The sequence below is a fragment of the Macaca mulatta genome, chromosome 6, assembly GCF_049350105.2.
Source record: "Macaca mulatta isolate MMU2019108-1 chromosome 6, T2T-MMU8v2.0, whole genome shotgun sequence".
Taxonomy (NCBI): domain Eukaryota; kingdom Metazoa; phylum Chordata; class Mammalia; order Primates; family Cercopithecidae; genus Macaca; species Macaca mulatta.
The window spans coordinates 100,129,999-100,150,744 of record NC_133411.1 but is presented as its reverse complement, the minus strand read 5'-3'; the positions used below and the strand labels follow the sequence as shown (position 1 = coordinate 100,150,744).

Here is a 20,746-nt window from a genome sequence, read left to right as displayed (position 1 = left end):
GATCAGCAATAAAGCTGTTTAGCTTTCTTATCATTCATGTGTTCGCTAGAGTAGCACTTTTAATTTCCTCAAGAATTTTTCCTTTGCATTCACTACTTGGCTAACTGTTTAGTGCAAGAGGCCTAAATTTCAGCCCCTCTTGGCTTTTGACATGAATGTCATCCTAAACGGAATCATTTTTAGCTTTTGATTTAAAGTGAGAGATATGCAACTCTTCCTTTCACCTGAATTCTTAAAGGCCGTTGGAGAGTTATTCATTGGCCTCATTTCAAAATTGTTATGTTTCAAGGAACAGGGGGGCCCCAGGAGAGGGATAGGGACAGGAGAACTGCTCAGTTGGTGGGGCAGTCAGAACACCTTTATCGTTAAGTTCACTGTCTTCTATGGGTGCAGTTGGTGGCACCTCAAAACAATTACAGTAGTAACATCAAAGATGAGTGATCAAGGCCGAGTGTGGTGGCTCTTACCTGTAATCCCAGTACTTTGGGAAGCCAAGGTAAGAGGATTGTTCAGAGCCAGGAGTTTGATACCAGCCCAGGCTACAAAGCAAGACCTTATCTCTACAAAAAAAATTTTAAAAATAGCCAAGTATGGTAGTGCACACCTACAGTCCCAGCTACTCAGGAGGCTGAGGCAAGAGGATCACGTGGGCCTAAGAGTTCAAAGCTACGGTGAGCCAATGAGCTATGATTGTACTACTGTACCCCAACTTGGAAGACAGAGCAAGACCCCGTCTGTAAAAGAAGAAGGAGGAGGAGGAGGAGAGAAGGAAGGAAAGAAGGAAGGAAATCCATCACTAATCACAGATTACCATAACACATGACAATAATGGAAAAGTTTATTAGCACATGCTGTTGGAAAAATGGCTCCGATAGACTTGCCTGATGCAGTGTTTCCAGAAAACTTGAATTGGTTAAAAAAAATCAGTATCTGTGAAGTACAGTAAACTGAAGCACAGTAAAATGAGGTGCGCTTTGTTCTCAGCAAGCACTTTAGTTGGTCAAGATTCTTTGCCTGGTGAAATGATCCACACCTTCATTCTCGAAGAGTTTTGGCCATTAGCGGTCCTGCCTGAATTAGGTGATCATAGTATGCTATTGACTGTAATTACAGAAACTACCTACAGGTACTCTGGAGCATTTCCTACATTGCAGAGATATTACTTATTACCCATTGTGTAGTAGCAACTACATTTTCCTTTGGAAATCAGGATTTATCACCCATCCAGTATAGTGCTCCTATCCAGTACATCCGTGTCCTGTTGATTCAGGGGCATAAGGAGACCAAAGTGGCAAGATTGCAGTCTCAACTTCCAGTTCAAAGGAATTATTATTATATCACCTAATGGAAACATTTATCCTTTTTGGAACTAAGACCTTTAGACCAGCAGAATCTGAAGTAATGGGCATGGGAAGCAAGAGCTCTACTTCACTAAGTATAGTGGGATCACTAAGGATAGTGGGAAAAGAAGGCAGTCCCATATCTATGCCTTTATTCCCAGATTTGGGGCAAATAGCAACCTAAATTAAATGCTGATTTAGAGAAAAGTCCGTATTTGGAGGATATTGTCCAACCACACAAGCTGTTGTCACCTAGCAGTCACAGATGAGTCTTCAAAAGGTCATTTCAGCTTTATCCTCAAGCCTGCTGCTTAAGGATAATGGGGAACATGGTAAGAGCAGTGAATGATGGCAGCCCTCAGGCTCTCTCTTGTCCTCTAGCTTGCTCACTGTGATGGAAATCAGCTGCCAGGTTGTAAGCTGCCCTGTGGAGAGGCCTACATGGCAAGGAACTGGTATATCGGGCCAAAAGCCAGGGAGGACCTGAGGTCCACCAACAGCCATGTGAGTGACCTTGGAAGAAGATTCTCCCCCAGTTGAGCTCTTTGAGATGACTACAACCCCAGCCCAACACCTTGATGGTAGTCTTGTGAGAAACCCTGAGCTAGTGTCACTCAGCTGTGTTCAGATTTCTGACCCACAAAAACTGTGAGATGATAAATGTATATTGTTTTAAACTGCCAAATTTTGGGGTTATTTGTTCCACAGCAGTAGATAATTAATGCAACAGGCTTAAAGTTAAACTCAGGTGGTTGCATAGCCTAAGTAGAAACAACTTTAAACCTTTTTTCGAGACTAAAGCCTTGTAAGGCTCATCTTAGCCCTGATAACTTAGGGTTTAAGAGCATCTATTTCTAAAGATGCACTAAAATGCTCATTGAAGACAATTTGTTCCTACCCTTGCTCCCCTACTAACTGATTATACTTTGCTGTATAATTTATCAGAAAGAAGATATTAAATTTCTTTATCATACTTACCTTTTACTAAGTCACCTTTATTGTTCAGCTTTCCTCTGACCATTTTTTTTCCTTAGGACGGAACTTGCTACTAAGTGTAACTTTTCATTCCCTGTGGGGTTTCATTCTAACAAATTTGGCCTAAATCAGAAGGAGATTGTACATACATTCCCTAGCACATATCCATTTATCTCTAAAGTATTTATTGACACTTACTGTGTTCCAGGCACTGTTCTGGAAGCTGGAGACATAGCAGTGAACAAGAGCTCATCATGACCATCTTGTTCTCCATAATTTTAAAAAAGAATGAATTGCTTTCGGGGCCTATGCTAGCAAAAAGATTCTTCCTTTAGAAGCTGGCATCAACATTAGGTTGCATCAAATAAGAAGAGAGTTAGGACCAGCACCCCTATCATTTCCTATACCTACTTATAAAAACTTACCATTTCTTCAGCCTGAGTTAGTGCTTTCCCTCAGAGTCCATAAAAAATGTTGAACAAGATTAATTGTTCAACATTAATTGATTGAGGTGATGGCAGAAAATTCAAACAGAAACAACCAAAGGTTGATGAAGTAGCTTTGAAACACCCAGATTTCTCTGATCAATAATTTCTGTTATATGTAATTTAAAATATTAATATTATTTGAAGATTTCAACATGTGTACTGACCACAAATTAGTAACGGATCTTCAGGCTGTATATTCAGTTTAAGGAAGTGTTTTTTCCACCTTGCTAAATTGTAAAGTTTTTTTTCTTGTTATAATATGCTTTGATCTTTTGACTAAAAGTTTCACAGTGAGAGCAGTGAAATTGCCTATAAACATACACACTTATTTAATACTGTAGTTTTTCCTTTGTAACTAGATTTGCTTCCCATTACCAAAAAAGTATATATTGGTCGTAATAATTTCATTTTATGAGTGTTACTTACCTGTTTATATGTAATTTAAAACCAGATAAAAATTTTAAATTTTTACTGAAAATATCACTGTATGTTCAGCATAGTTATATTGTTTCTATTTTTCTTTTTTTTTAGTTTTATTTTAGTAGAGCCATGGTCTCACACTGGTGCCCAAGTTGGCCTTGTTGTTCATTATTAACAGGTAAGAAAGGCCAAGCACAGTGACTCATGCCTGTACTCTCAGCATTTTGGGAGACCAAAGCTCAAGGACCATTTGAGGCCAGGAGTTCGATACCAGCCTGGGTGACATAGCAAGACCTCATCTCCACTAAAATTTTATCTGTTTTCTTTTTGTTGTGGTTGGCTTCTAAAGACCAATTCTCATTTTTTTTTTCCTCCATAGGTTATTGGGGTACAGGTAGTATTTAGTTACATGAGCAAGTTCTTTAGTGGTGATTAGTGAGATTTGGTACACCTATCACCCAAGCCGTATACACTGAACCATATTTGTAGTCTTTTATCCCTTGCTCCATTCCCACTCTTCCCCCAAAGTCCATTATATCATTCTTATGCCGTTGCGTCCTCATAGCTTAGCCCGCACATATCAGTGAGAATATATGATATTTGGTTTTCCATTCCTGAGTTACCTCACTTGGAATAATAGTCTCCAGTCTCATCCAGGTCACTGCAAATGCTGTTAATTCATTCCTTTTTATGGCTGAGTAGTATTCCAACTGTATACAGTTTCTTTATTCACTCATTGATTGATGGGCATTTGGGTTGGTTCCACGATTTTGCAGTTGTGAATTGTGCTACTTAAACATGCATGTGCAAGTATCTTTTTTGTGTAATGATTTCTTTTCCTCTGGGTAGATACCCAGGAGTAGGATTGCTGGATCAAATGGTAGTTCTACTTTTAGTTCTTTAAGGAACTCCCACACTGTTTTCCGTAGCGGCTATACATTACCACCAGCAGTGTAGAAGTGCTCCCTGATCACTGCATCCATGCTAACATCTACTGTTTTTTAATTTTTTTATTATGGCCATTCTTGCAGGAGTAAGGTGATACTGCATTTTGGTTTTGATTTGCATTTCCCTGATAATTAGTAATGTTGAGCATTTTTTCATATATTTGTTGACCATTTGTATATCTTCTTTCGAGAGTTGTCTATTCATGTCCTTAGCCCCCTTGTTGATGGGATTGTTTTTTCCTTACTGATTTGTTTGTGTTTATTCTAGATATTAGTCCTTTGTCAGATGTATAGATTGTGAAGATTTTATCCCACTCTGTGGATTGTCTGTTTACTCTGCTGACTGTTCCTTTTGCCGTACAAAAGCGCCTTAGTTTAATTGAGTCCCAGCTATTTATCTTTGCTTTTATTGCATTTGCTTTTGGGTTCTTGGTCATGAAATCCTTGTCTAAACCAATGTCTAGAAGGGGTTTTCCAATGTTATCTTCTAGAATTTTTACAGTATCAGGTCTTAAGTTTAAGTCCTTAATCCATCTTAAGTTGATTTTTGTATAAGGTGAGAGATGAGGATCCAGTTGTATTCTCGTACATGTGGCTAGCCAATTATCCCAGCACTATTTGTTGAAAAGGATGTCCTTTCCTCACTTTATGTTTTTGTTTGCTTTGTCAAAGATCAGTTGGCTGTAAGTATTTGAGTTTATTTCTGGGTTCTCTATTCTGTTGCATTGATCTATGTGCCCATTTTTATGCTAGTACCACTGTTTTGGTGGCTGTAACCTTGTAGTATAGTTTGAAATTAGGGAGATTCCTCCAGATTTGTTCTTTTTGCTTCGTCTTGCTTTGACTATGCAGGCTCTTTTTTGGTTCCATATGAATTTTAGACTTGTTTTTTCTAATTCTGTGAAGAATGATGGTGGCATTTTGATGGAGATTACTTTGAATTTGTAGATTGCTTTTGGCAGTATGGTCAGTTTTCACAATGTTGATTCTACCCATCCATGAGCATGGGATGTGTTTTCATTGGTTTTTGTCATGTATGATTTCTTTCAGCAGTGTTTTGAAGTTTTTCTTGTGGAGGTCTTCTGACTCCTTGGTTAGGTATATTCCTAAGTTGTTTTGTTTTGTTTTGTTTGCAGCTATTATAAAAGGTGTTGAGTTCTTGGTTTGATTCTCCGCTTGGTCACTTGTTGGTGTATAGAGAGCTACCGATTTGTGTACATTCATCTTTTGTCCAGAAACTTTGCTGAATTCTTTCATCAGTTCTAGGAGCTTTCTGGAGAACTCTTTAGGGTTTTCAAAGTAAATGATCATTGTTAGCAAACAGTGAGAGTTTGACTTCCTGTTTACCGATTTGGATGTCCTTTATTTCTTTCTCTTGTGTGATTGCTCTGGCTAGGACTTCCAGTACTATGTTGAAGAGGAGTCATGAGAGTGGACATCTTTGTCTTGTTCCAGTTCTCTGAGGGAATGCTTTCCACTTTTCTCCATTCAGTATTATGTTGGCTGTGGCTTTGTCATAGATGGCTTTTATTACATTAAGGTATGTCCCTTGTGTGCCAATTTTGCTAAAAGTTTTAATCATAAAGTTATGCTGGATTTTGTTGAATGCTATTTCTGCATCTGTTGAGATGATCATGTGATTTTTGTTTTTAATTCTGTTTATGTGGTGTATCACATTTATTGACTTGCATCTGTTAAACCATCCCTGCATCCCTGGCATGAAACTCACTTGATCATGGTGGATACTCTTTTTGATATGTTATTAGATTTGGTTAGCTAGTATTTTGTTAAAGATTTTAGCATCTATGTTCATCAAGAATATTTGTCTGTAGTTTTCTTTTTTGGTTATGTCGTTTTCCTGGTTTTGGTATTGGGATGATGCTGGCTTCATAGAATGAATTAGGGAGGGTTCCTTCTTTCTCTATTTTATGGAATAGTGTCAAAAGGATTAGTACAAATTCTTCTTTGAATGTCTGGTAGAATTCTGCTGTGAATCTGTCTGGGCCGGGACTTTCTTTATTGGTAATTTTTTATTACCATTTAAATCCTGCTGCTTGTTATTGGTCTGTTCAAGGTATCTAATTCTTCCTGATTTAAGCTAGGAGCGTTATATTTTTCAGGAATTTTTCTATCTCTTCTAGGTTTCCTAGTTTATGTGCATAAAGGTGTTCATAGTAGCCTTGAATGATCTTTTGTATTTCAGTAGTGTCTGTTGTAATGTCGCCTGTGTTTCTTAGTGAGGTTATCTGGATTTTCTCTCTTCTAATCTTACCAATGGTCTGTAAATCTTATTTATCTTTTCAAACGATCAGCTTTTTGTTTCATTTATTTTTTGTATTGTTTTCCTTTGTTTCGGTTTCATTTAGTTCTGCTCTGATCTTGGTTATTTCCTTTCTTCTGCTGGGGTTGGATTTGGTTTGTTCTTGTTTCTCTAGTTCCTTGAGGTATGACCTTAGAATGTCAGTGTTTACTCTTCAGCCTTTTTGATGTAGGTGTTTAGGGCTATAAACTTTCCTCCTAGCACTGCCTTTGCTGTATCCCAGAGATTTTGGTTATGTTGTGTCATTATTGTCGTTCAGTTCAAAGAATTTTTTAATTTCCATCTTGATTTTGTTTTTGACCCAATGCTCATTCAGGAACAGGTTATTTAATTTCCATGTATTTACATGGTTTTGAAGGTTCCTTTTGGAGTTGATTTTCAGTTTTATTCCACTGTGGTCTGAGAGAGTGCTTGATATAATTTCTTTCTTAAATTTATTGAGGCTCGTTTTATGGCCTATCCATAAGGTCTATATTAGAGAAAGTTCCATGCGCTGTTGAATGGAATGTGTATTCTGCAGTTGTTGGATGAAATGTTCTGTATATATCTGATAAGTCCATTTGTTCCAAGGTATAGTTTAAATCCATTGTTTATTTGGTGACTTTCTGTCGTGATGACCTGTCTAGTGCTGTCAGTGGAGTATTGAAGTTCCCTACTTTTTTTGTATTGCTGTCTATCTCATTTCTTAGGTCTATTAGTAATTGTTTTGTAAATTTTGGAACTCCAATGTTAGATGCATATATGTTTAGGATTGTGATAGTTTCCTGTTGGACAAGGCCGTTTACCATTATATAATGTCCCTCTTTGTCTCTTTTAACTGCTGTTGCTTTAAAGTTTGTTTTGTCTGATGTAAGAATAGCTACCTCTGCTTGCTTTTGGTGTCCATTTGCATGAAATGCCATTTTCTACCCCTTTACTTAAGTTTATATGAGTCCTTATGTGTTAGGTGGGTCTCCAGAAGGCAGCAGATGGTTGGTTGGTGAGTTCTTATCCATTCTGAGGTTCTGTATTTTTTAAGTGGAGCATTTAGGTCATTTACTTTCAATGTTAGTATTGAAATGTGTGGTACCATTGCATTCTTCCTGCTCTTTGTTGCTTGTGTACTTTGGTTTTTTTTTTTTGATTTTGCTTTTTAACTTATATTTTTTGTTTTTCAGGTCCTGTGTGATTTAAGCTTTAAAGTGGTTCTGTTTTGATGTGTTTCCAGGACTTGTTTCAAGATTTAGAGCTCTTTTAGCAGTTCTTGTAGAGGTAGCTTGGTAATGGCAGATCCTCTCATAATTGTCTGAAAAAGATTGTATCTTTTACATGTGATGCTTAGTTTCACTGTATACAAAATTCTTGGCTGATAATTGTTTTGTTTGAGGAGACTGAAGATAGTGCCCCCGATCCCTTCTGGCTTGTAGGGTTTCTGCTGAGAAATCTGCTGTTAATCTGATAGGTTTTTATTTATAGGTTACCTGGTGCTTCTGTCTTACAGCTCTTAAGATTCTTTCCTTCATCTTAACTTTGGATAACCTGATGACAATGTGCCTAGGTGAAGATCTTTTTTGTGATGGATTTCCAAGGTGTTCTTTGTGCATCTTGTATTTGGATGTCTAGGTCTCTAGCAAGGCTGGGCAAGTTTTCCTCGATTATTCCCCCAAATATGTTCTCTAAGCTTTTTGAATTCTCTTCTTCCTCAGGAACACCAATTATTCTCAGGCTTGGTCGTTTAGCATAATCCCAGACTTCTTGAAGGCTTTGTTCATCTTTTTTATTTGTCTTTGTTGGATTGGGTTAATTCGAAGACCTCATCTTTGAGCTCTGAATTTCTTTCTTCTACTTGTTCAATTCTATCACTGAGACTTTCCAGAGCATTTCACATTTCTCAAAGTGTGTCCCAAAATTTCCTGAATTTTTGATTGTTCTTTCTTTAAGCTATTTCCTGAATATTTCTCCCTTCACTTCTTCTATCATTTTTTGTATTTCCTTGCATTGGACTTCGCCTTTCTCCAGTGCCTCCCTGATTAGCTTAATAACTAACCTCCTGAATTCTTTTTCAGGTAAATCAGGGATTTCTTCTTGTTTTGGATCCATTGCTGGTGAACTATTGTGAGTTTTTGGGGGGGGGTGTTGATGAGCCTTGTTTTGTCATATTACCAGAGTTGATTTTCTGGTTCCTTCCCTTTCGGGTAGGCTCTGTCCAAGGGAAGGTCTACGGCTGAAGGCTGTCATTTAGATTCTTGTGTCCCACGGGGTGTTCCCTTGATGTAGTACTCTCCCTCTTTTCCTATGGATGTGGCTTCCTGTGAGCTGAACTGCAGTGATTGTTGTCTCTCTGCTGGGTCTAGCCACCCAGCGAGTCTACCCCGTTCTGGGCTGGTACTGGAGGATTGTCTATAGAGAGTCCTGTGATGTGAGCTGTCTGTTGGATTCTCAGCCGTGGATACCAATGCCTGTTCAATTGGAGGTGGCAGTGGTGTGCAGTGGACTCTGTGAGGGTTCTTAGCTTTGGTGGTTTGATGCTTTATTTTTGTGCTGGTTGGCCTCCTGCCAGGCAGTGGCACTTTCCAGAGAACATCAACTGCAGTAGTGTGTCCGGAATTGGTGGGTTCTTGGTCTCACTGACTTCGAGAATGAAGCCGTGAACTTTCGTGGTGTTACAGTTTTTTTGTTTTTTTTTTTTTTTGAGACGGAGTCTTGCTCTGTCGCCCAGGCTGGGGTGCAGTGGCCGGATCTCAGCTCACTGCAAGCTCCGCCTCCCGGGTTTACGCCATTCTCCTGCCTCAGCCTCCCGAGTAGCTGGGACTACAGGCACCCACCACCTCGCCCGGCTAGTTTTTTGTATTTTTTAGTAGAGACGGGGTTTCACCGTGTTAGCCAGGATGGTCTCGATCTCCTGACCTCGTGATCCGCCCGTCTCAGCCTCCCAAAGTGCTGGGATTATAGGCTTGAGCCATCGCGCCCGGCCGGTGTTACAGTTCTTAAAGATGGTGTGTTTGGAGTTTGTTCCTTCTGATGTTTGGACATGTTCGGAGTTTCTTCCTTCTGCTGGGTTCGTGGTCTCGCTGGCTTCGGGAGTGAAGCTGCAGACCTTCGCGGTGAGTGTTACAGCTCTTAAGGTGGTGCCTCTGGAGTTGTTTGTTCCTCCCATCTGGAGTTGTTCATTCCGCCTAGTGGGTTTGAGGTCTCGCTGGCCTCAGGAGTGAAGCTGCAGACCTTCGCGGTGAGTGTTACAGCTCATAAAGGCAGTGCAGACCCAAAGAGTGAACAGCAGCAAGATTTATTGCAAAGAGCAAAAGAACAAAGCTTCCACAGTGTGGAAGGGGACCCGGGTTGCGACTGCTGGCTGGGGCAGCGTGCTTTTAGTCCCTTATCTGGCCCCACCCACATCCTGCTGATTGGTCCATTTCACAGAGAGCTGATTGGTCCATTTTACAGAGCGCTGATTGGTCCGTTTTGACAGAGTGCTGACTGGTGCCTTTACAATCCTCTAGCTAGACATAAAAGTTCTCCAAGTCCTCACCAGATTAACTAGACACAGAGCACTGATTGGTGCGTTTATAAACCTTGAGCTAGACACAGGGTGCTGATTGGTGCGTTTACAAACCTTGAGCTAGACACAGAGTGCTGATTGGTGTATTTACAATCCTTTAGCTAGACATAAAGGTTCTCCAAGTCCCCACCAGATTAGCTAGATACAGATGCTGACTGGTGCATCCACGAACCCCAAGCTAGACAGAGTGCTGATTGGTGCATATACAATCCTCCAACTAGACGTAAAAGTTCTCCAAGTCTCCACCTGACTCAGGAGCCCAGCTGGCTTCCCCTAATGGATCCCCCACCAAGGCCGCAGGTGGAACTGCCCGCCAGTCCCACGCCGCTTGCCTGCACTCCTCAGCCCTTGGGCCGTCAATGGGACCTGGCGCCACAGAGCAGGGGGCGGCACCTGTCAGGGAGGTTTGTGGTGCGTGGGAGCCCATCGCATGGGGGCTCAGGCATGGCGGGCTGTAGGTCCCGAGCCCTGCCCGGCGGGGAGCTGGCTGAGGCCAGGCAAGAATTCGAGCATGGTGCAGGCGAGCCGGCAGTGCTGGGGGACCTGGTGCAACCTCTGCAGCTGCTGGCCCGGGTGCTAAGCCCCTCAGTGCCCATGCTGGCCAGTCGCTCAGAGTGCTGGGCTCGCCGAGCCCATGCCCACCCGGAACTGGCACTGGCCCGCCAGCGCCTCCTGCAGCCCCAGTTCCCACCTCCGCATCTCCCTCCACACCTCCCCACAAGCAGAGAGCGCCAGCTCCAGCTTCCGTCAGCCCAGTGAGGGACTCCCACAGTGCAGTGGCAGACTGAAGGGCTCCTCAAGCGTGGCCAGAGCAGACGCGGAGGCCGAGGAGGCGCTGAGAGAGAGCAAGGGCTGCCAGCACACTGTCACCTCTCAGTAGCGTCCAGAGGGACCACCAGTGGGCAGGGCCCTAGAACGCCAAAGATTATATGTCCTTTGCCTTCAGCTACCCAGGTGGTTAAGGAAGGACCATCATATGGGGGCAGGGCTAGGCATGTCTGAGCTGAGACTCTTCTTGGGCGGGTCTTGCTGTAGCTGCCCTGGGGCATGGGAGTGAGATTCCCAGGTCACTGGAGTTGTGTACCTAGAGGGATTATGGCTGCCTCTGCTGAGTCATGCAGGTTGTCAGGGAAGTGGGGGAAAGCCGGCAGTCACAGGCCTCACCCAGCTCCCACACAAACTGAAGGGCTGGTCTCACTCCCACCGTGCCCCCAACAACAGACCTGAGTCTGTGTCCAGGCGGAGGGCAAGACATGCTTGAAAACTTGCCCCAGGCTACTCGCCTCCCAGCTGCAAAAGAAAAGGGCTTGGTTTTCGCCTATAGAGTCTTTACACCGGATTTGTGCCCTCCCCCGAGTTCTGGCCAGGAGGCTTCTCACCCTGTTCAAATTGTTACAAAGTTCAGCCAGAGATTTCCTTCTCCCTGTGGAATTTTATCCCCTGCTCCTCTGGTGCCAGGCAGGAATGGCCTGCTGGGGGACCCAGCAAATTCCCAGGGCCTTTCTGCTGCTTCCTCTAACCCTGTATTTCGCTTGTCTCTCCAGATTGACCCAGCTCCAGGTAAGGTTGGAAACTTCTCCAGCAAACAGACCTTCAGTTTCTCCAATGGGGGTGTATGTTTGGGAGTGGAGGCTCTCCCTTTCCCACTTCTGCAGTTGGGGCACTCAGTATTTGGGGTGTCTCCCAGGTCCTGCAGGAGCAGTCCGCTATGTCTGCGTCCTCTCAGTATTGCTGGTTTGTTCTTGCAGTCAATCTGGAGCTAGAATTCACAATGCAAGCCTCGGCATGCTACTCTATCCAGAGCTGCAATCCAGTCCTGCCTCCCATCAGCCATGATGGCCTTACCTCCTCTAAAGACCAATTCTCACTCTATTTATGGTGTTTTCTACTGGTAAAATTGGCCAGTTAAGGACACTGTTATTCAGAGAATGGTGTAATCAGTTCATAGGATCTATATTTATTTTATAGTCCATATTTTAATTATTTATTATAAAGTGGCAACAGTAAATATCTGCCTCACTTATCTTGTATAAAAATGGGGACAATTTGTATATTTTCCGGAGGGACATTTTGAGTTCATCAGAAGGAAGACACTGAAAAATTCCACATGGTACTGTATATTCCCATTAGGCATTTTAGAATTTAAGACTATAATTTAAAACTATTACTGATTATTCTAATTCTATAGGACTGAAAAGGCATTTGCAAAAATACTTTCATTTTCCTGTTTCTATTTCTATTTATACAGAACAAATAACTTATTTATTTAGGCTTTCCTATGTTCTCTGAGACATTGATAAGGGTCACAAAATATTATACAGAAATCAGGGCCACAGAAAGATGATAGAAAATATAGTGAAGAAATTAAAAGGAAAATTAATACTTGAAGGAAAAATATTCATAGGACATAGAAATATGGAAGCAATAAAGCTGAAAGAGACATTGGGACAGCAGTTAGATAATATTAGAAATGATCTTCTGTGATGTGCTGCTTTCCCAAAATAGTCAATTTAATTTTTGACTGTGTATGAGGGGGCATTCTATCAGGGTGAAAAGAAAGGAAAATATAAATGTTTGAAAACAGACAAGCTTATAGAGCATTGATATATTCTGACTTCTTACAAGTTGGCACAGTTTGCTTTGGCTGGCACATGACTGACAGGACACTATTTGCTAGATTGATTCTACCTGGGGCTGTGTTTGGAGAAGTGTTGCTGCTAAGGCTTACATACTTTCAGCCCCCCTCCAGATGTGCTCCCTGAGTGCTTTTAAGTATGCCCATTCAGTTTTCATGCATTAATTCAGTGAGTAGTCATTGTGTACAAGACATTGCTCCAGGTACCAGGGATACAGCAGTGAATTGCAATAGGTGAAGTTCCAACACAGAGCTTACATTCTAGTAAGGGAAACTATCAGTAATCAAGATAAGTAAGAAAAGTATATAGGATGTCAGAAGTTTATTGTCTGTCTCCCCTACTAGAATGTAAGCTCCATGTAGGAGAAAATATAAAGCAGGAAGGGAAGACTAGAAGAGAGGGTATGAATTTTGAGACTTGTTTTACCAGTCCTTTAAGATTTATAGTTACCATAAAGCAGAGTTACTGGCAAATTATTATTATTCCACTATTCCTAAAGTGGCTATAGGAAAGTATACTATTTGTACAGTGCTCTAGGCATCACAGACAAGGTTACTTATATCCAGAGGTAGATCAACAGTTTTGCTACCCTACATCCCTCCTGTCTGACCTGAATGGTGAGGGGATCTTGACATGCCTTTGGCCACTTTGTACCAGGCACACAGGATGGAAGGCTGTACCTTAAAGTGTCATTTTTCTGCATGCTCTTGAGGAAAGACCTGAACCTAGATTCACTAAAACTATATTGTCTAAACGCCTGATACCTGTCAGCATATTTTCTCCCAGAACTTATAACCATCACATTATTCCTTGCCCATACTATAGCTTAGACAGGCATTTCTCTGTTATTTTAGCTTTCCTAGAACACTTGATATAAATCTAGGCACTTCAAAATTAGAAAGATAACAGAATACAGCAAATGTATTTTAAAAAGAAGAAAGGAAAAGGAAAACAACCAAGCATAGTAGATGTCTTCTGGGTTAAGAATTAAACTTAAGTTCCTCTATTAGATGGGCGTTTCTTGGATTTGGAAGTAAAGAGGGGGACCATTGATCATATGTACCTAACTACTAAGCCCCATTTTCTCATCAGAACATGAAGTGGAAAGTTAGCCGTTACGAGGTGAATTTGAATTGTAGACAACCTGCTAATGTAACCCTAATTTTTATTTGCTTAAACAGTCCAGATTGACTGTTTACACTGACTGAACTTACTGAATATTTGCTAAATAGTCACTTCACGTTATTGCTGAAAATACCTCTTGAGGAAATGACATTAAGGAGTTATATCTCTTCTTTGTTAGTGAATAATCATTTCCTTCTAAAGATAGCAATGAAAAATCAACAGTAATTGCCTCTAGAATGTGGTGTCACTCAGAATGTGTAGACAAGTTGTGTTGTCTAATATGTTTTTAGACACAGCTCAAATTAATTAGGTAATTGGAAATCTATACTTTGCCTTGTAAACATATCTTAAAATTCAAGGCATATTAGCATATATGAATTACTGTACTACCTTTGAGTATGTGTACTACTCAAGAAGTATAGCATTCCTCTTTGCAGTCAGAAGATATTCTAATCCTTTAAGTGATGTTTTCATGAACTAAATAACACTTTTCAGACAGTATTTATTACGTTTTTATTAACCTTGTAGCTTTTAGTTATCAGTTCCTCTATTCATTGTTGTATGCTACCTTATAATTAGTAGTTAATGTAAGGGGATAAGTATTGTAAAAGTTGACCACCAGGAACTCTGTGTTTTCAGTTTATCATTCATAATAAATAGTTGGAATCAGGAACTCTCAGAAAGTTATTAATTAAAGAATCAATTAAGATAACCTATCTAAATATAAACTCTTCATTTATATAGATCACTAGTATATATAATCATTTGCCCTGATTATATATATTTCATCAGGTCCAATATTATCCTGTGATTTTGACTCTTTCAGTTTTCCAGTAATTCCAGTGAATATAAGTAGTCTCACTCCAAAAATCTCACTTTAAAAAAATTAAAAATAGCCATCATGTTTTTTACAGCTTTCTGAACCAATTTGTGAAAAATCCTTCGAAGAATTTGGCAGTAAAGGTGGCAACTCTCCTTTTCCTGAGCTAACTCTTCTCTTTAAAGATAAAAAAATTTTAACTAATTGTTTTTGAAATGTTTTTAGATAAATAACTGAATAATAAGAATTTGTATTTGTACTTAAAATTATAAATTTTGAGTTAATATGGAAACACTGTTCCTTTTACTTCCCCCATAGGAATATCTTCATGGCTTTTAATGCTCTGTGCGTAATTGCTGGAAAAAATAAGTCAGGAGCCAGTGGTACCTAAGACAGACATTTTCATCCCTTTTATCATATGTTAAGTCTTGAGCTCCCTTCCTGTGGCTGTCTTTGCTTCACTTGCCCCCGTTAGCTCTGTCTGGGTCACTGCCCTTGATGGGTCTCTCTATGTCTGTTTATTGACTCTAGGTGTTTTTCTCATCTGGCTTAGCCTCTATGCCATGTCTTCGTGGCTTCCAGTCTCCCCGACCTCAAGACTGTTCTTCTAGCCCATGGAATCACATACCCCCCAGCCCACATGTTTCTGTCTTCCCCTGCCTGACTGTGTTTTACCTGGGTTCGCTTGCCCTTCACTTCCCTTTGACGTGGGCTCTGTGTCTCCCTCAAGCCACAAGGCTCACTGTCTGCTCTCACCTACACACTCTGTGTGCCCCCATGTACACCCTCTCAGCCTGCTCTGTCTTGTCATAGACAAATTGACAGCAAGTCACCAGTGATAATCTGTCTGCTGACCAGAATATTCCCAAAACGTACATCTTCAAAGAAAACTGCATTGATTTCTAGAGGTGATTTGGAACATCTAAAATGCATATTCTTTGGTACTAAAACGAACTTTGAAAGTGAACATTAGGCACTATACATAGGCCAAATATTCTTTATTTATAAAATCTCAAGATGTTCAGAGTTGATTATCAGCACTTTAAAAGCAGGAGTATACTTTTTTTTAAAGTTTTTACTTTTTCATGTTTCTTAAAATATAGTCTTTTTCCAAAGGAAAATAGTTCTATTTAATGATAAATTTTGAGAGATAATTTGTTTGGATTAATGACTTCATTATGTAGGTGCAAAAATTAATTTAACTGATATTTGACGTCTAAATATTCTTTGAGACCTTCTGCTAGCATTTCTGTCCATAGTGTCTGTTAATATCCCCTTCAGTCATACATATCTGACCCTATTTAATATATTGTACCAATAAATGAAAACATTTTATACCAGCTAGTTTATGGATGTTTTGCATAACTGCATGCCACAATCCTTGACAGAATTCAGTTGTATTATATAATTTCTTGATTTCTGAAGTGCTATAGAAGTGACTTGTTAAAAAAGTTGGGGCAAAAAAACATACACCCTTAAACTTCTTAAACTTTTTGTAGCAATGACTTCTATAAATGAGACTTTTTAAGGAGACCCTGAGTTAAAAAGTTATTGATAATCTAAAAATTGGCATGAAGATGCTTTTGTTATTAGCTAATATTTCAGAAGTTTGAAGAAAGTAATGTAAAAATTTTCAGATGTTTTACTTCTATTTACTTTTTAAAAATTCTCTTCAAAGAAATTTAGTCTTCTGTCAATATTAATTTATATGAAATAGTAGCTAAATTTCTCCTCAGTTTCCAGATGGAAGGTGATTAAATTTAAAATAAGACATGTTGGCTGTATATGATGGCTCATGCCTGTTATCCTAGCACTTTGGGAAGCAAAGGTGCAGATAGCTTGAGGCCAGGAATTTGAGACCAGCCTGGGCAACATAGTGAGAGCCCATCTCTACAAAAAAATAAATAAATAAATTAGCTGGACCTGGTGGAGCATGCCTGTGGTCCCAGCTACTTGGAAGGCTAAGATGGGCAGATCGGTTGAGCCTGCAGTGAGCCATGAGTGTGCCACTGCACTCCAATCTGGGCAATAGAATGAGACCCCATCTCAAAAATAAAATAAGACATTGTTAATTTAAGGCCACAGATATGAGTGATTAAATATAACCAATATGTAGGAAAGCTGCTGTATGTTAAATTAGAGGTACTCAGTTTGAATATTACAGTGACAAGTATAGTCTTCCATAATCACTCTAGTTTAGATTTTTGCCATATTTTTCTTATGAAGGAGTAATCACTCAGAGTTGTTTGTTTTTGCTTTTCTTCAAAAACAATATCAAGCATATAAAAATCAGCATAAGTAGCAAGGCTCGAATTTTTAGATAATCCAAATTTAATTATTTTACCAATTAGTTAATCATCTTCAATTCTTCCCCCCAAAATTAGAGCCTAATTTCATGTCTTACCCCTAATTTGAGTTATTCTTGATTCTCTTGAGGCAAGAAACTAACTGTAAATATTTATTCTTGAATTCCACAAAGATATATTGAACACCTAATCTGTATTAGGCACCAGTCTAGGCTCCAAGGGTATAAAGAGTATTAGACATGATTTCTGCCCTCAAAGAGCTCACAGTCTCCTAGAAAGAAGTCTTGTGTTTACTGCAAAGATTCTCTGCTTCTAGTCAGAGAATGATCATTGAAATGGATGGTGGGGTGGGGAGTAGGGGAAATAAAGGGCTTCTGAGCTCTTTTAGAATCCAAGAGTAATTCTTAGTTCACCAACACCCTTTTTTTTAATGACACTCTAATGTTATTGAAGAGTTAGTGCATCTTCTGAAAGTATCTACCTTCCTTCCATACTGTCATGAAAATGTGACTTTTTACTCTAGATATTACAGGCAAGTATATGTTACTTGTCATTTCAAACTCTTTAATAGTAGTGTGTCAGCATTTACCAGGAAGATCTTTGGATTTATCATTACTGTGGGAAATTTGTATTCTCCCAAATATGTGGGCAGTTAATGGCCAGATAAATATTCACAATCACACTGTCTGTAAAATGGGGTAAGACTAGTATCATCGCATTGGGTTATATTGAGAATTAAGTGAAATAATTTATATTCTTAAAACAGTACCTGGCATATAGTAAGAACTTCATAATTCTTCACTTTGCATAGTTTTGATATACACAAATTTTTGTTACCATAGTTTAGTTAAATAACATCAATTCCCTAGAAAACAAGATTCAAAATCCAGTTACCACAATATATTACCTGTAAATGCATTAAGCACAAACTTTGCCACTGGCCCTTCAGTCCACAGATCTCTGTGTGAATAACAGATGCACATCATGATCAATGGCCGATCACATCACTTTTTTCAAACTCTGTCACTGATTAGTCACTTCATATCTGCTTTCAGTCCATGTACAGATGGCATTGTCTCCCATTTTACAAGAATGGATGATCAAAAGAGAGACTTGACCAACACACATAACAGTGCGGTAAAGAAATGAAACACTGGAAATGAAATCGAAAGTGTTTATGACAAAAAAGATAAAGATATCCCAGAGAAAGTGACACTGGCAAACGAAAAAGCAAGACAGAAAACCTCTCATGTTAAATGAACTCTCAGAGCTATTTCACAACATTGAAAGTGCAAAGGATAAAATGTTGAAAGCTGATTCAAACTTAAGATTATGACATTTTGCCCAGGCATGGAAAAGATATGCTTAAACCATACCATAAGTGATATGATGAAAAGAAGGCAAGCACTGATCAGTATACTTTAAATAAGTTTTTTTACATAGAAATAAAGCACTTTAATTCTCACTCTTTCTAATGTTTAAATTACAGTGTACTAAATAAAATTAGTTTTATTATTTTTCCTTTTTTATTTTTAGCTGACAATAGAGGCTTTTTAATATTTTGATGAAATTTTAAAGGTCATAGAAAAATCATAATTTATCCTATTGATTATTATGATCACTTTGCATGTTTTCAGCTTGTATGGTCATTTTTATAGTCCCTCATTATCATCTAAAGCAAGAACTTCCTTGTAGTTGTTATTAATAATTATTTTGTCCAGCAAGTCAAGTATTACAGTTTCAGGGAAACTGTTCATTGCTTTTCAATATTTGAGAATTTAAAAACTTTGTCATGTCTTTCCTGCCTCTGTCTTTGCATTTTCAAAGTGTCTAAGTTCTAATTCTAATCATGTCTTATCACAGGGTTACCCTCAGAGCCTCCTGATATATTATACAGCAGTACAGTATTTAAACTCCTTATTTTACAGTTCTTCAATATTCTACCCTATTTCTTCATTCTCCTAAGTCTTCTACTTAAATTCTATGCTAACCTTTTCCTTTTATTCTTCTTCCTGCTAATATTATATTCTTCCATACTCTTCTTCAACCCCGGAAAGCCTATCAGTTCTTTAATACATTGTCTTCCTTTCAAAATGACACCTGCCCTAGAACATATCCTTAAGAGAAACTTCTTTGAATTCCTTGGCTTCTTCTTTATGTTTCATCTACATGTCTGTCAATCAGAAAAGACCAATGTCTTGCTTGAATTTAAATTATTACAGAAAATTCTATGTAAGCAAAATGCAAAATTCTAACTGGACATTGACTACATTAGCACTGGCCAACAATGGCGTGATTGGCAACAAAATAAGAATTAAATACTGTGCATTTTCACTGTATACACCTTTGTACCTCTTGAGCCATGTGATTGTATAGGTGAATATTCAAACAATAATGAAGTTTACATTAAGTGAATCGGATAATAGAAATCTTGCTTTCAGTTTTCCACTCACAGTTGGTTTGATATAATTACTGCCAAGAGTTCTGAGGCTTTCAGAAGACGAAAGCTTCATTTGCCTGACGTTTTCTGCACACACATAGAATGATGAGCAGGCTGCTGGGAGCTTGAGGAATGGACTACAGGCAGATACATTTTGATTTGGGCATGAGTGTTTTGCTCAAAGAGAGGCTGACAACCTAGTTTGTTCTCTTTAAGACCTTTGGGATTATAGTGAGGTGACTGGAAGAGGATTCAGTTTGATAAGCTGACTGAATGCTGTCTGAATATCTGTCAGGTTTAAAATGCTGAAAGAAGTTTTTAATCTATATATTTAGGTAAATTTTGCTTAGAATTTTTACTCTGGTACTACCTCTTGAATTTTCCATGGTCATTACTGCATTTAATGCTAGTTAAAATAAGAGTTCATTTTTCAGAAAAAAAAAAAAAAAAAAGCATCCGTGTGGCTCTTTTTGGCTTGTTTCAGTTCAGTTTCCTAAAGAGATTCCAAGGAAATTCTCAGAGGCCTCAAACTTGTGATGGTAATAGCACCAAAGTCAATTAATTTGGAATCTCTTTAAAAAACAAAAACAGACAAACAAAAAAAAAACATAATTATCACAACACCTAAAAGAGTTATCTGCTGTAAACAGAAATTCTTTTCTACTTCTCATTTACTTCTCTGAGCCCCTATCACATCTTGATTACTAGTTTCCTTGGTCATAAGCTGTCATTTTTGTTAGTATATTTTACTGTGCAATGCAATGAAAAATTTTTCGTTAAACGAGTTGTGCATCTCCTGCTCTAAAATGGAAGCAGAGTGATAATTTGAATGTAGAACATAGTGACTGCACCCTGACTAGAGTAATCAATGCAAGAGCATCCTTAAAGCTTTTCTTCTGTAACAAGGGCAAACTCAGCTAAAAACTTTGTTTAAATCATGCTTGGCATAACAAGAGCCTTGAAACTTTATCTGTCTCTGACTATCTATGAATATACCTGACTCATCATCATAGTGCCTTTCAACTCAGCCCCACTCAGCTCAACTGCTCTTCCTGCCTTTACAGATATTTAAAATTCCTTAAGGCTTCTGGAGAAGGCTGCAGGGTTTTTATATTTAATATTATTTTATATTACAGCATAGGAAGTTCATAGCTCATGAATATCTCAGATATGCAAAATAAAATGAAGGACTTTTTCTCTGTATACTCTTAAGTCCCCTTTTGGTCTCTGACTATGTGGTGGTTATGTCATATTTGTGTCATGAGTATTTGTTTCAAAGCAGCAATTACATCATTACAGCATTACAAAGCAGCCATTTTTAAAATACTAAAAAGAACAGCAGCAAAAAGAAGTAATGTTTTTGAAAAGTCCTTCCTAATCTTAATCTGAAA

General features: G+C 38.9%; 1 protein-coding gene across 23 annotated transcripts in view; it reads left to right on the top strand.

Moving 5' to 3' along the window:
* ARB2A (ARB2 cotranscriptional regulator A) overlaps positions 1-20,746 on the top strand; it is a 479,952-nt gene that overhangs the window by 323,260 nt on the left and 135,946 nt on the right. Inside the window, exon 11 of one of the 23 annotated variants that reach the window (XR_013418036.1) lies at positions 3,335-3,401. The exons of the other annotated variants lie outside the window; for them this stretch is intronic. The gene's annotated coding sequence lies outside the window, so the exon portion shown is untranslated. The remainder of the gene's footprint in view (positions 1-3,334; positions 3,402-20,746) is intronic. 23 annotated transcript variants of the gene reach the window in all.